Raw genomic sequence first — 14,038 nt, 5'->3', positions numbered from 1 at the left:
TTATTTCAAGAAAAAGTTTAAAATTTTACTGTTCTGACATGAGTTACAAGTCTGGTAATACCCCTTTCCTATTCCGACAACGGTTACGGGATAGGGGTGTTACACCACGGGCACGTCATCGACCTTGCCTATTTCATCGCCCTCGTGATTCAGCACCAGACGGAACGACATAGGAAGGGGGTCATCTCCATTGGCCCCTATGTTACTCAGTTGGCTCGACACTTTGGGCTCCTCAGCACTGCAGCCTAAGAATCATCCTTAACCCTCATTGGCAAGATGTCTCCACAAGGCATCTCTAGCATGCTTAGCATGAGGATAATCGAAAAGCACCGAGGAACCTACCCTCCTCAATATCGTCTCACCCAATCTACCGAGGAGGAGGCCTACGAGGACATTCCTAATGATGTCCCTCTACAGCACGAGGACCCACCGACTCAGCCACTACCACCCTCTCGTCCAGTTCATGTGGCGGCTTCATATGCTGCCATCTCTAAGCACCTCACTCGATTCCAGCAGCAGTGTTTTTAACAATTTGAAAACATTGATGCTACTCTACAGCAGAATTGTCAGCACCTCCACATCTCATCGCCAGTCCCACCTCGCGAACCATCCAGCGATGAAGATGTTTAAAAACATTTATTTATTATTTTATGTTTTTAATTTTTATTAAACCTACTTCTTATTTTTATTATATTTTAGAATTTTATTTTTAATTATCAATTTCGGTTATTTATTTATGAGTAATTATTCCTCCTAATATCCCCTAAAAAGTTTTTGATCTTATCACAGTTATATAGAGCTCTTAAGCTCATAATCGCATAGGAACTAAAAACTCCACTGGGAAAGGTTCTCCACGACTGCCATGTCCTGATCGACCACGACCATAGCTACCACTAGATATAATATTCTTTTGGTACAGGACTTATGAACCTCTACCACCGCCGGAGTATCCTCCTCCACTCTCGTACCAATTACTCTCCAAAACTCTAGTTCGAGGAATTCATCATACAGAAAGTTTCACTTCTCTCCCTATCTTAATTTTATATTCTAATATCTATCTTTGTACATTGAGGGCAATGTACATCTTAAGTGTGGGGGGTATTTATTTCATTATCAGAAAAATTCCTGAATGACTGGCTTGTTCTCTTGGAAAGCTCTCATATCATATTTAGGATAAATTTTGATTTATTTATGACGTTGATTTGTATATCTTGAATTAAAACATAGGAATTTATGCATTGACTATTTAAACTTCAAGACATTAGAAAATCAAGCATGATAAGTTGATTTTTAAGAATTTAAAATTTTAGGTTGTTTCCCCAAAGTTTAAGTATTACTTTGAGTTAGAATTCACAAGTTTTAAACATCAAAAAGCCATAATTTTTGTGAGATTCTTGAGCCTTTTGAGCATTTATTAATTCTTTCATGCTCACGTTTATTATTGCTTTGAGTGCGTCAGTATTGAACTGTTATTCTAGAACTTGCTTGATTATGCATGTCGAGACCACACCATCTAATTTGATATGTCAAAATGATTAAGGCACTTAGGATTAACCCACTCATGCCATGAAAAGCCTACCTCCACTATTAACCCCTAGTAAACCCCTTGAGCCTAACCAGCCATTTCTTGTATTACCCTTAACCCATTATTGTTGAAATCCCCTATATTAATCCCTATTTTTATCGAGTTTTGAGTTGAATAAATTGCTTAGCTATGTCTTGTTCTTAATAGTTTGTCTATGTTATTTAACTTTTTCTTAAAAAAAAACATGTATACATATTAGTAGTGATCTTCTGTTTGTAAGCTTCAGTATTTAAATTCCATAGTTAGAGAAGGAGTTATGTTGTACGTAAGTGATGATTAAATATTTTTCTAGTTAAATAATTTTTCAACTCAATCTCGATTCTAACCCTTTCTTTCAGCTTGTGACCACACCCCTAACCAAGCCTCATTACAACCCTCTAAATACATTTTGATTGATGTATCATCTTAAATTATAGTGGTGGAGATTTGATTTTCATGCAAGCCTATGGTAATGAATTTTCATTATTGACTATTGAGTGCTTCATTTATTGTCCTTAAACACCTTGAGTGATTTGAGTGAATCTTTAGTGAGGATGTGAAACTTTGTGATATTCTAAATCAAAGGTAATTACTTAGATGAGGGGAGACACCTATGTTTGCATGATTAAATACTCAACTTGGAATGTTTAAAACTTTTATGTCCTTTTAGTTGAATTCTCAATGTATGATTACCTATAAATTATTTTGAGATATTATCAATAGAAATTATAAATTGAGAAGAATTTATTTTGATTATGAGTTGAGAATTTTGCTTAAGGACAAACAAATGCTTAAGTGTGGGGGTATTTGATAAACCGTAAATTATACATATTTTTACCCCATGTTTAACGTATTTTATGGATGATTTCCCATTAGAATTGGTGAATTTGATGCTCCTAATGCTTTAATTTCATGTTTTATACTTAGGAGAGCATAGGAGAGCGAAAGGAATGAGAAACGGGCCAAAAACAAAGAAAATGGGCCATAGTACGAAATCAACACGGCCTAGACCCCCCCACACGGGCAGATCGCACGGTCGTGTTAATTTGGTAGGCTCAAGCACGGCCTGAAGTAATCGCACACGGGCGTGTAACACGGGCCTGCTGCTGCTGAGCCGAAGTTGAGTCCAATTCGGAAAAGGCTAATTTTGAGGGCTCTTAGGCATTCCAAAGTCTATAAATACACCCTAGAGGAGGAAGAAAAGGGACACACAGAATAGGGAGTAAGGAATTACTCCAAGGAAGCCGATTGATCCATCTCAGAAGCCGGATTCACCATCAAGACTGAAGATCTCTCCTCAATTTCCCCTTCAAGAGTTTTGGGTTTTCTTTATGTTTTGTATTCTTTATTATTCTGATATGTTTTCTTATTTAGCTATGAACTAAAACCCCTATATACCTAAGGGGAATGAAACCTAAGACGAATCTTGTTATTATTTTCTAAATTGTATGATAAATATTTAACTTGTTCTTAATTATGTGTGCTTAATTCTTGTTTTGATATCCTAGGTTACTGATTCAAGATAAGCTCTTATTCAGAGGAGGAATAGACCCTGTCGAAGAGTACATTTGTCATAATTAAGCGGAGTTGTTTGCGCGCCTAGACATAGGGTGACAAGATTTTGCCGGATTAAGGTGAAACCTAATAAGGGGATCCATAGATCGAGTTAATGCAACCTTAGGGTGTTAATTAGAGAAAGGTCTCAATTATTCAATCTAGGGATTAGACGTTATTAGTCTTGAATAGGGATAATAACATAACTTAGGGATCTCTACGGAACAAGTTAAATGAATAAATCGTCCGATTCGGAGCCAGAATAACAAGTACAGTCTAGGTGGATTTTTCCTTAGGTATTGTCTTAATTCAATCGATTTTCCCAAAAGCAATTCCCCAATTCCATTCCCTGTGAATTCTTAGTTTAGATAATTAGTTAGTTAAAACAAAACCTCTTTATTCTTAGGCTAGATAATAAACAATCATTACTAGTACTTTTAGTTCCTTTGGGTTCGACAATCCGATCTTGCTAAAACTATACTACTGTTCAATAGGTACACTTGCCTACATCGCAATAATAGTTAGTTTCAATAATGATTAATTATAGATATTTAAAACCTATCACGAAATCACGCGATCAATCAACACACATCCCAACCCAACATGTGATGCATCACTGTAAACAGTGAAGTCTTTCCCAGACTCTAGCTGTATCAAGACAGGGGCCTCAGTCAAAACTTTCTTAAGCTTTTCAAAACTCTCTTGGTGTACATCAGTCTAGTTAAACGACACATCCTTATGTAACAACTTCGTCAGAGGTGTAGCAATTAATGAAATCCCCTCAACAAATCATCGATAATACCCTGCCAGTCCCAAAAAACTGTGAATCTCTGATTCAGTCTTAGGCAGCTTCAAATCCAGAAAAGTTTTAATTTTCTGAGGATAAACCCTAATCCCTTCAGCAGATACCACATGACCCAAAAATGTTACCTCTCGCAACTAAAATTCACACTTACTGAACTTGGCGTATAGTTTTTTCTCTTTCAGAATCTATAGAACAACTCAAAGATGTTCATCATGTTCATCTTCAGTCCTTGAATACACCAAGATGTCATCAATAAAAACCATTATGAACCAATCCAGATAGGGCTAGAACACTCGGTTCATCAGATCCATAAAAGCCGCTGTTGCATTCGTCAGTCCAAACGACTTCACTAAGAACTCGTAATGACCATAATGAGTCCTAAACGCTATCATATAAACATCAGTCTCTTTAACCCTCAGTTGATGGTACCCAGATGGAAGATCAATCTTAGAGAAAACTGAAGCTCCATGAAACTAGTTGAACAGAGCATCACTTCTCGGTAGGGGGTACTTATTCTTAACGGTCAATTTATCTAGTTGTCGATAATCGATGCACATGCACATGGATCCATCCTTCTTTTTCACAAAAAAAATCGGTGCTCTCCATGGAGACACACTAGGTTGGATAAACCCAAGATCCAATAATTCTTGAATCTGAGCCTTAAGCTCCACAAGCTCCTTCGGTACCATTCTATGTGGTGCGACGGACATCGGAGCTATACTAGGCAGGAGCTTAATCCCAAACTCAACTTCAAGGTTTGGAGGTAACCCACGTAGCTCATTAGGAAAAACACCCAGAAAGTCTTTAACTGTTTTGATATCCTTAACAAAAGAAACCCTAGCATCTGAAACATCGATGTAGGCTAGATACGCCTCACAACCCTTACGAACCAATTTATCGGCCCTTAATACAGAAATCACATTTGAATAGTAATTCCGATGCTCCCTAATTACAACTACCTCATCATTCTTCGCAGTTCTCAATACCATCCATTTCGTAGCACAATCGAAGCTCACTCGATGTTTAACCACCCAATCCATTCCCAGAATTAATTCAAATTCTGCAAAAGGGAGTTCCATCAAATCCACCAAGAAGATAACTCCTTGAACCTCTAAAGGTACATCTCTGAACAGTTTATCTACCCTTACAGACTGCCCCAATGGACTCAACACAATAACCTCACTGATAAACCATAATTTATACATAATTTTACCCATGCTTAGCACATTTATGGATGATTTCTCCTTAGATTTGGTGAATTCGATGCTCCTAATTCTTTAATTTCATGTTTTATACTTAGGGGAGCATAAGAGAGTAAAAAGAGCGAGAAACGGGCCGAAAATGGAAAAATAGACCTAAATGGGAAATCAACATGGCTTGGACTTCCTCACACGAACATGTTACACGGCCGTGTCCATTTGGCAGGATCGAAGCACGACTTACATGGGTAGACTACACGCCTGTGCCTATTCAATAGCCTTGACCACGGGCTGGAGTAAACGGACACGGACGTGTCCCTGTCGAGCCCAAGTATAGCTCTATTCAGAAAAGGTGACTTTTGAGGGCTCTTAGGCATTCTAAAGCCTATTTCAACACCGGAAGAGGCACTTAGAATAGACACGCGGAGTAGGAAGCAAGGAATTACTCAAGGGAAGCCAATTGGTCCATCTCAGAAGCCGGATTCATCATCAAGACTAAAGATATCCCTTCAATTTCCATTCAGGGGTTTGGGGTTTTCTTTATGTTTTGTATTCATTATTCTTCTGAGATGTTTTCTTTTATAATTATGAACTAAACCCCCTAAATACCTGAGGGGAATGAAACCTAAGACAGATCTTGTTATTATTATCTGAATTGCATGATAAATATTTGACTTGTTCTTAATTATGTGTTTTTAATTCTTGTTTTAATATTCCAGGATATTGATTCAAGTTAATGCTCTTATTCAAAGGAGGAAAAGACCCTGTTTAAGAGTAAATTTGTCGTAATTAAGCGGAGTTGATTGTACGCCTAGAGATAGTGTGATAAGATTTTTCCAGATTAGGGTGAAACCTAATAAGAGGATCTATAGATCGAGTTAATGCAACACTAGGGTGTTAATTAGAAATAGATTTCAATTAATCAACCTCGGGTTAGACATTATTAGTCTCAAGAGAGATAATAATATAACTTAGGGATTTCTACGAATCAAGTCAAATGAATAAATCGTCTGATTCAGATTCAAATAACAAGTGAAGTCTAGGTGGATTTTTCCTTGGGTATTGTCTTAATCAATTGAAATTTCCCAAAAGCTTTTCCCCAATTTCTCTCTGTGCACTCTTAGTCTAGTTAATTAGTTTAGATAAACAAATCCCTTAATTTTTAGGCTAGATAAAAAAAAAGTAATTACTAGTACTCTTGGTTCCTTTGGGTTCGACAATCCGGTCTTGCGAAAGCTATACTACTATTCAATAGGTACACTTGTCTTTATGGTGATAATAGTTAGTTTCAAGAACGATTAATTATAAATTTTTAAAACCTGTCGCGAATATCACGTATCAAGTTTTTGGCGCCGTTGCTGGGGAACTAGGATATTAGGAACATTCGATTTTTATTACTTTAGCCATTCTACTTTATTTGCAATTTAAATTTTTATTTTGTTTTCTAATTTTTCTTTTATTCGTTCCTGGCAGAGGTTTATAGTGTATGACTAGAAGAAACTCGTTGGGACCATTATTGTTTGATAGTGAGATCAATTGCACAGTTCTCAAAAGCTGAAAAGAAATAAGACGAAGCTTACGATACACAGAGGAAGAGCAAAAGGACGATACTTCAACCACAACCCAGAAGATGGCTGAAAACCAAGAAAATCCACTACCTCCTGCGATTGCTGCTAATCAGAATCCTGCTCCACGTACTATGTATGATTATGATAAACCTTCTTTAATAGGAACTGAATCGAGCATAGTTAGGCCTGCTGTTGCTGCAAATAATTTTGAACTAAAACCTAACACCATTCAAATGATCCAATAGTTTGTTCAGTTTGATGGTTTGCAGGACGAGGATCCCAACACTCACTTGGCAAATTTCTTAGAGTTTTGCGAAATTTTTAAAATTAATGGCATTTCTGATGATGCCATTCGCCTTCGGTTGTTTCCCTTTTCGCTGAAGAATAAGGCTAAACAATGGTTGAACTTGTTACCACGAGGGTCAATCACTACTTGGGAACAAATGATCGAAAAGTTTTTATTAAAATATTTTCTTCCAGCTAAAGCAGCCAAATTATGTAATGATATCTCCTCTTTTATGCAGATGGATTTAGAAACAGTCTACGATGCATGAGAGACATACAAGGATCTGTTGCGAAGATGCCCTCACCATGGGTTACCACTCTGGCTACAGGTTCAAACGTTTTACAATGGCATGAACGATTCAACTAGACAGATGATTGACGCAGCTGTAGGTGGAACTATCAATAATAAGACACCTGAGGATGCTTATGAATTTATAGAAGAGATGTCACTGAATAATTATCAGTGGTAGGTCATGAGGACGAAGCCAACAAAAACAGCCGGTGTTTTTAACGTCGATTTGGTCACCATGCTCTCTAATCAGGTAGAACTTTTGAATAGAAAAATTGACAGTTTTCTTGGTTCTTCACATGTTCACCCAGCAATGCAGTGCAAAGCAAGTGGAGGTGGATCAAGTAATTCAGAATATCCATCTATGGCCACAACATGGAGAACGAGCAGTAAAATTACATGGGTAATAATCCTCGATCTCAAAATAATCCTTATAGTAATACTTACAATGAAGGTTGGAGGAACCACCCAAATTTCTTATGGGGAGGCCAAGGGACTCAGAGATGACCACCACCTTCAGGCTACCAACAACAACCTTACCAGCAAGAGAAAAAGCCGAACCTTGAGGAGATGCTAGCAAAATTCATCTCGGTGTCAAAAACTCATTTTTAGAATACCGAGGCCGCAGTCAAATTCCTAAAGGAGCTTTTAACAGATAAGCAGAAGTTGGATGAGGCGTCGCATGTGGAGCTAAATGTGGTTTGCTCAGCCATACGACAGAATAAGCGGGCAAACGAATTAAAAGATCTCGGGAGTTTTACGATTCCCTGTTTAATTGGTAGCCTAGATGTTAATAATACTTTGGCTGATTTAGGGGCTAGTATCAATGTTATGCATTACAAAATGTTTAAACAACTAGGTCTTGGGAAACCCAAACAAACTAGGATGAGTATTCAATTAGCCGATAAAACAATTAGATTTCCTAGGGAGATTATTGAAGATGTACTCGCTAAAATTGACAAATTTATATTCCTAGTTGATTTTGTTGTTCTAGACTTAGAGGAGGATAGTAACGTTCCTTTAATTTTAGGGAGGCCCTTTTTAGCAACTGCTAGAACAATAATTGATGTTAGCACAGGTGAACTCACACTTCGTGTGGGAGACGAAACAATCACCCTTCAAGCTCATAATTCAAGTAACACATCGAAAATTGGAGGTGGTTGTATAAACCATACTATTAAAATTGATTATGTGGTGAAACCTTCTGGCAGGAAACACGTTCAAAGAACACACCTGAGCCATGTTCGAATAATGACAAAGGACCTATCTATGAAGAACGAAGGCTACAAATTGAGGAACTAGATGAATGGCGAACACATAAACCGAAGACACACAATAATCCAAAACCACACCATGACAAGCTCAATATCTCACGAAATCAACTTAAGGTTGGAGACAAAGTACTACTAAATGTAGCAAACCCTTGTATTGCCACTTCTAAACCTAACGGAGCAATCCCTCTTATGATACTTAGTATTTTACCATATGGTACAGTCGAGGTAATTCATCCCAAATTAGACACTTTTAAGGTAAATAGTACTCGTTTTAAACCTTATGTTGATAAAATTGATAGAAGGGATGAGGAGTGTAAACTCCTCGCACCACCATGACCATGCACCAGAAAGGTAAGTCGAGCTTATACTATAAATAAGCGCTTCTCGAGAAGCCACCTGAGCACTAACGATGTTAACTTCTTTAAAAATTTTAGTTTTAACATCTAATCACTAACTGAGTCATTGAAATACAGGTTCTCTAATCCACACGGCAGGGCACACGGGCGTGCATTAGGCAGTGCCTACAGCACGAAAGGAGACACGGCCGTGCGATACAGTCATGTGAAAAAAAGGCAAAATTTTTCCTTAGCACGGGATGCGATAAGTGGCCACAGCCAAGCGACGTGGCCATGGGAAAGTCTATCAAACCAACACGGGCATACGACACGCTTGTGTCTAGGAACCATGGTTGAAACTGAGAATTTAGCACGGGCGTGTATAAAACAACAAGGGCGTGCGCATTGGAACACGAGTGTGGGAGAAGCGAACGAAGTAGGACACAATCGTGCGACACGGCCGTGTGCACCAACATGCCCAAAGAGCACGGACGTGTGTGAGTCTCAAACGTGCCCAAATTAAAAAATTACAAAACACACGGGCAAAAATTAGCACACCCGTGTGCCCCAAAATCTATATAAACCCTTCACTATTCATCATCCCCTTCCTCAAAATCCCTAACCCTAGCTGCTGCAACTTCACACGCCCTACCTGCCACGCCCGTGCGCCGACTACAACACCACTTTTGACGATCCAAAGCTCCTCCATCTTGCGTTTGTTCATTTTTTCCCTCTATTTTCTTCATTCTTTTACTTATTTCATGATATTTTGTTTTATTTTGAGCAAATAATCATAGTTATCATGATAGAAATTTGCAATGTTAGTCAGTACATTTTGCTACATTCATCCATTTTTCTTATTTCCATAGATTTCATGCTTACCCATATGCATTCATTCACTAGATATTTCCGTTAGCATTACTCTCATAGTCCTTTTCATAGTAATGACATACTTTATTTGATTGGGTTTATTTTTTTTTCTTTTAGCATAGTTGTTCTTTCGTACTTGACTTCTAGGAAATATCTCTATTAGTTTTACCATGCATATTTTTCCATGCTATTATTGGGGAGTAATTTTATTTTTATTCCGACTTGTCATTGCAGGTATACTATGTCAACCTCACGTGGCAAGAATATCGCCGTCCCCACTTTGAAGAAAAGGAAAGGATCAACGTCCTCCTCGAGTCCTACCACTGAGATCCGTCACCCTTTCCTCTAATTCTCCTTGGGACCCCAAGAGGAACTATTTCAGATATTACGGGCTCATCCCCTAGGTGTGAGCCGCTTCATTGACTGGGCCGCACTTAAACAAATTCAAATGGCTGACGCGGTCCGAGCCCTCCTGACAACTAAATCCTAGGGGCTCTTCTTTGAGATCAATGAGCCGACATACCTCGAGCTCACGATGGAACTCTGCCCGACCTTCCATCGTCAAGTCATCATGACAAACTTCGACGATCCTGGAATAGTCCAGTTCCTCCTTGGTGGTCTAGTGCGCCAATTGAGCGTACCAGGGTTTGGAATTGCATTAGAGCTATACACGGAGGAGTTCATGGATGACAACAACTCGACACCCTCCATCGCTACATCTACTACTCTCTCTCAAAGTGTTAGAAGGACCTCGTCACTGTTTCAGCCACCTATGATCCTAGCCGCTCTAAGGCGTCAGCCCTCGCCCTATCCCTGCGATACCTACACGCCATCTTGGCCCACACTCTGATAGGATGACGAGAGAGCACCGGTGTCGTCAACACTCACGACACCTATTTCTTGTGGAGCATGGCGAACGAGCACTTCTTCAACCTTGCCTACTTCATTGCCCTCGCCATCCGCCATCAGACGAGCGACATAGGAGAGAAGTTATCTCTATCAGGCCCTATGTGACTCGATTGGCTCGGCACTTTGGGCTCCTCAACACAGTGGCACAATCATCCTCCCTCACTTTCATCAGCTAGATGTCCCTACAGGAAATCTCGAGCATGCTACATATGAGGATGATTGAGAAACGACATGGCACCTACCCTCCTCAGTACTGCCTTATCCAGTCCATTGAGGAGGAGGACCCAAAGGACATTACTGATGATGTCCCTCCACGTCATGAAGACCCACCATCTCAGCCACCACCCATCCATCGTCCAGTTCATGCGGTAGCTTCATACTCTGACATCTCTGAGTGCCTTACTCGATTTGAGCAGCAATATTTTCAGCGTTTTGATCACATTGATGCTACTCTTCATCAGATTTGCCAGCACCTTCACATCTTATCGCCGCCACCACCTCGCGAACCATCCGGCGATGATTATGTTTAAAAACTTTTTATTTATTATTTTCATTTTCACTTTTATCTTTATTTATCTTCTTTAATTACTTTTTATTTCATTTTCCTTTACTATTAGTTTAATTTTAGTTTTTACAATTTTTATTTTTGGCTATTTCATTACGAGTAATTATGCTTCCTTATATTTCCTAAAGAGTTCTTGATTTTATCACAGTCATAAAGAGCTCTAAAGCTCATCATCAAATAGGAACTAAAAACTCCACTGGCAAAGGTTCTCCACGACTGCCATGTCCTGCTCGACCACGACCATAGCTACTACTAGATATAATATTCTTTTGGCGTAGGACTTATGGACTAATGAACTTCTACCACCACCAGAGTATCCTCCTCCACTCTCATCATTACCTTAGTCGATTATTCTCCATAACTCCAATTCAAGGAGTTCATTCATCATTCAGGAAGTCTCACCTCTCTCCCTATCTTATGATAATATATTTATATTTTTCAATATATCCATCTTTGTACATTGAGGGCAATGTACATCTTAAGTGTGGGGGTTCTTTTATATCATCATTAGAAAGCCCTGAATTTTGTCTTATTCTCACGTGAATCACTCATATCACTATTAGAATGAATTTTAATTAATTTACAATTTTTATTGATATGGCTTGAATTAAAACATTTGCATTTATGCATTGATTGTTTAAACTTTAAGACATTAAGGAATCAAGCATGATAAGTTGATTTTTGAAGAATTAAAAACTTTTAGGTTGCTTCCCTAAGTTTAGTATTATCTTGAGTTGAAATTCACAAGTTTAAACATCAAAAAGCCATAATTTTTGTGAGATCTTGAGACTTTAGAGCATATTATATTTCTTTCATGCTCACTTTTATTATGAGTGCGTCAGTATTGATTTGTTATTCTAGAACTTGCTTGATTATGCATGTCAATACCACACCGTTTGATTTGATACGTCAAGATGATAAAGGCACTTAGGTTTAACCCATTCACTCCACAAAAGCCTACCTTCATAATTAACCCTTAGTGAACCCCTTTGAGCCTAACAAGCCATCAATTAATTTACCCTCAATATTAACCCATAACCCATTATTGTTGAAATCCCCTAATCTGATCCCTATTTTTGTTGAGATTTGATTTGAACTAATTGCTTAGCTATGTTTTATTCTTCGTTGCAATAATTAAGTTCTATGTTATTTGACTTGTTCTTAAAAAAAACAATACTTACATACATATTAGTAGTAATTCGTCATTTTTGAGCTTGAGTGTTAATTCCAGATCCTGAGAAGAAGCTCACTTATATTCAACTGATAATTAGTTATTTTTCTAGTTTGGTGATTTCTTCAATTCAATCTCGATTCTAACCTTTTCTTTCAGCTTGTGACCAGACCCCCTAACCAAAGCCACGTTACAACCCTCTAAAGACCTTTTTGATTGATGTATCACCTCAATATATAGTGATGGAGATTTGATTTTCATGCAAGCCTATGGTAATAACTTTTCATATTGACTAATGAGTGCTTTATTTGATGTCTTTAAACACCTCGAGTGATTTGAGTGAATCTTTAGTGAGGATGTTAAAGTCTGTGATATTTTGATCAAAGGTGATTAATCAGATGAGGGGGGACACCTATGTTTTCATGATAAAATGCTCAACTTGGAATGTTTGAAACTTTGATGTACTTTTAGTTGAATTTTCAAAGTATGATTACTTATGGATTATTTTGAGATATTATTGATAGGGATTATAAATTGAGAAGAATTTATTTTGATTGTGAGTTGAGGATTTTGCTTGAGGACAAGCAAACCCTTAAGTGTGGGGGTATTTGATAAACCGTAATTTATATATATTTTTATCTCATGCTTAACACATTTATGGATGATTTCTCCTTAGATTTGCTAAATTCGATGCTCTAATTCTTTAATTTCATGTTTTATACTTAGGTGAGCATAGGAGAGTAAAAAGAGCGAGAAACGAGCTGAAAATGGAGAAAATGCACCCACGTGAGAAATCAACAAGGCCTGGACTTCCTCACACTGGCGTGTCACACGGCCATGTCCATTTGGCAGGATCGAAGCTCGACTTACTAGGGTAGAATACACGCTCGTGCCTATTCAACAGCCTTGACCACTGGCTGGAGTAATAACACACAGGCGTGTCCCTGCCGAGCCCAAGTATAGCCCTATTCGAAAATGCCACTTTTAAAGGCTCTTGGGCATTCTAAAGCCCATTTAAACACCATAGGAGGCACTTAGAACAGACACGCGGAGTAGAAGGCAAGGAATTACTCAAAGGACGCCAATTGGTCCATTTCAGAAGCTAGATTCATCGTCAAGACTGAAGATCTCCCTTTAATTTCCATTCAGGGGTTTTGGGTTTTCTTTATGTTTTGTATTCATTATTCTTCTGAGATGTTTTCTTTTATAATTATGAATTAAACCCCCTAAATACCCGAGGGGAATGAAACCTAAAATAGATCTTCTTATTATTATCTGAATTATATGATAAATATTTGACGTGTTCTTAATTATGTGTTCTTAATTCTTGTTTTAGTATTCCAAGTTATTGATTTAAGTTAATGCTCTTATTTAGAGGAGGAAAAGACCCTGTCTAAGAGTAAATTTGTCGTAATTAAGCGGAGTTGATTGTAAGCCTAGAGATAGGGTGATAAGATCTTTCTAGATTAGGGTGAAACCTAATAAGGGGATTCATAGATCGAGTTAATGCAACACTAGGGCGTTAATTAGAAAGAGATTTCAATTAATCAACCTGGGGTTAAACGTTATTAGTCTCGAGAGAGATATTAATATAACTTAGGGATTTCTACGGATCAAGTCAAATGAATAAATCCTTTGATTCAGAGTCAA

At 38.0% G+C, this 14,038-nt stretch overlaps 1 non-coding gene across 1 annotated transcript; it reads right to left on the bottom strand.

Annotated features, from left to right (window-relative positions):
- Positions 1–7,181: 7,181 nt before the first annotated feature.
- On the bottom strand, positions 7,182–7,288 carry LOC121225355 (small nucleolar RNA R71). Its single transcript, XR_005923221.1, has one exon. It is a non-coding gene; the product is annotated as a small nucleolar RNA R71 (small nucleolar RNA).
- Positions 7,289–14,038: the final 6,750 nt, after the last annotated feature.

This window comes from Gossypium hirsutum, chromosome A03 (assembly GCF_007990345.1).
Source record: "Gossypium hirsutum isolate 1008001.06 chromosome A03, Gossypium_hirsutum_v2.1, whole genome shotgun sequence".
NCBI classification, from domain to species: domain Eukaryota; kingdom Viridiplantae; phylum Streptophyta; class Magnoliopsida; order Malvales; family Malvaceae; genus Gossypium; species Gossypium hirsutum.
The sequence above is the reverse complement of the archived record's forward strand: the minus strand, read 5'-3'. Positions and strand labels throughout refer to the sequence as shown.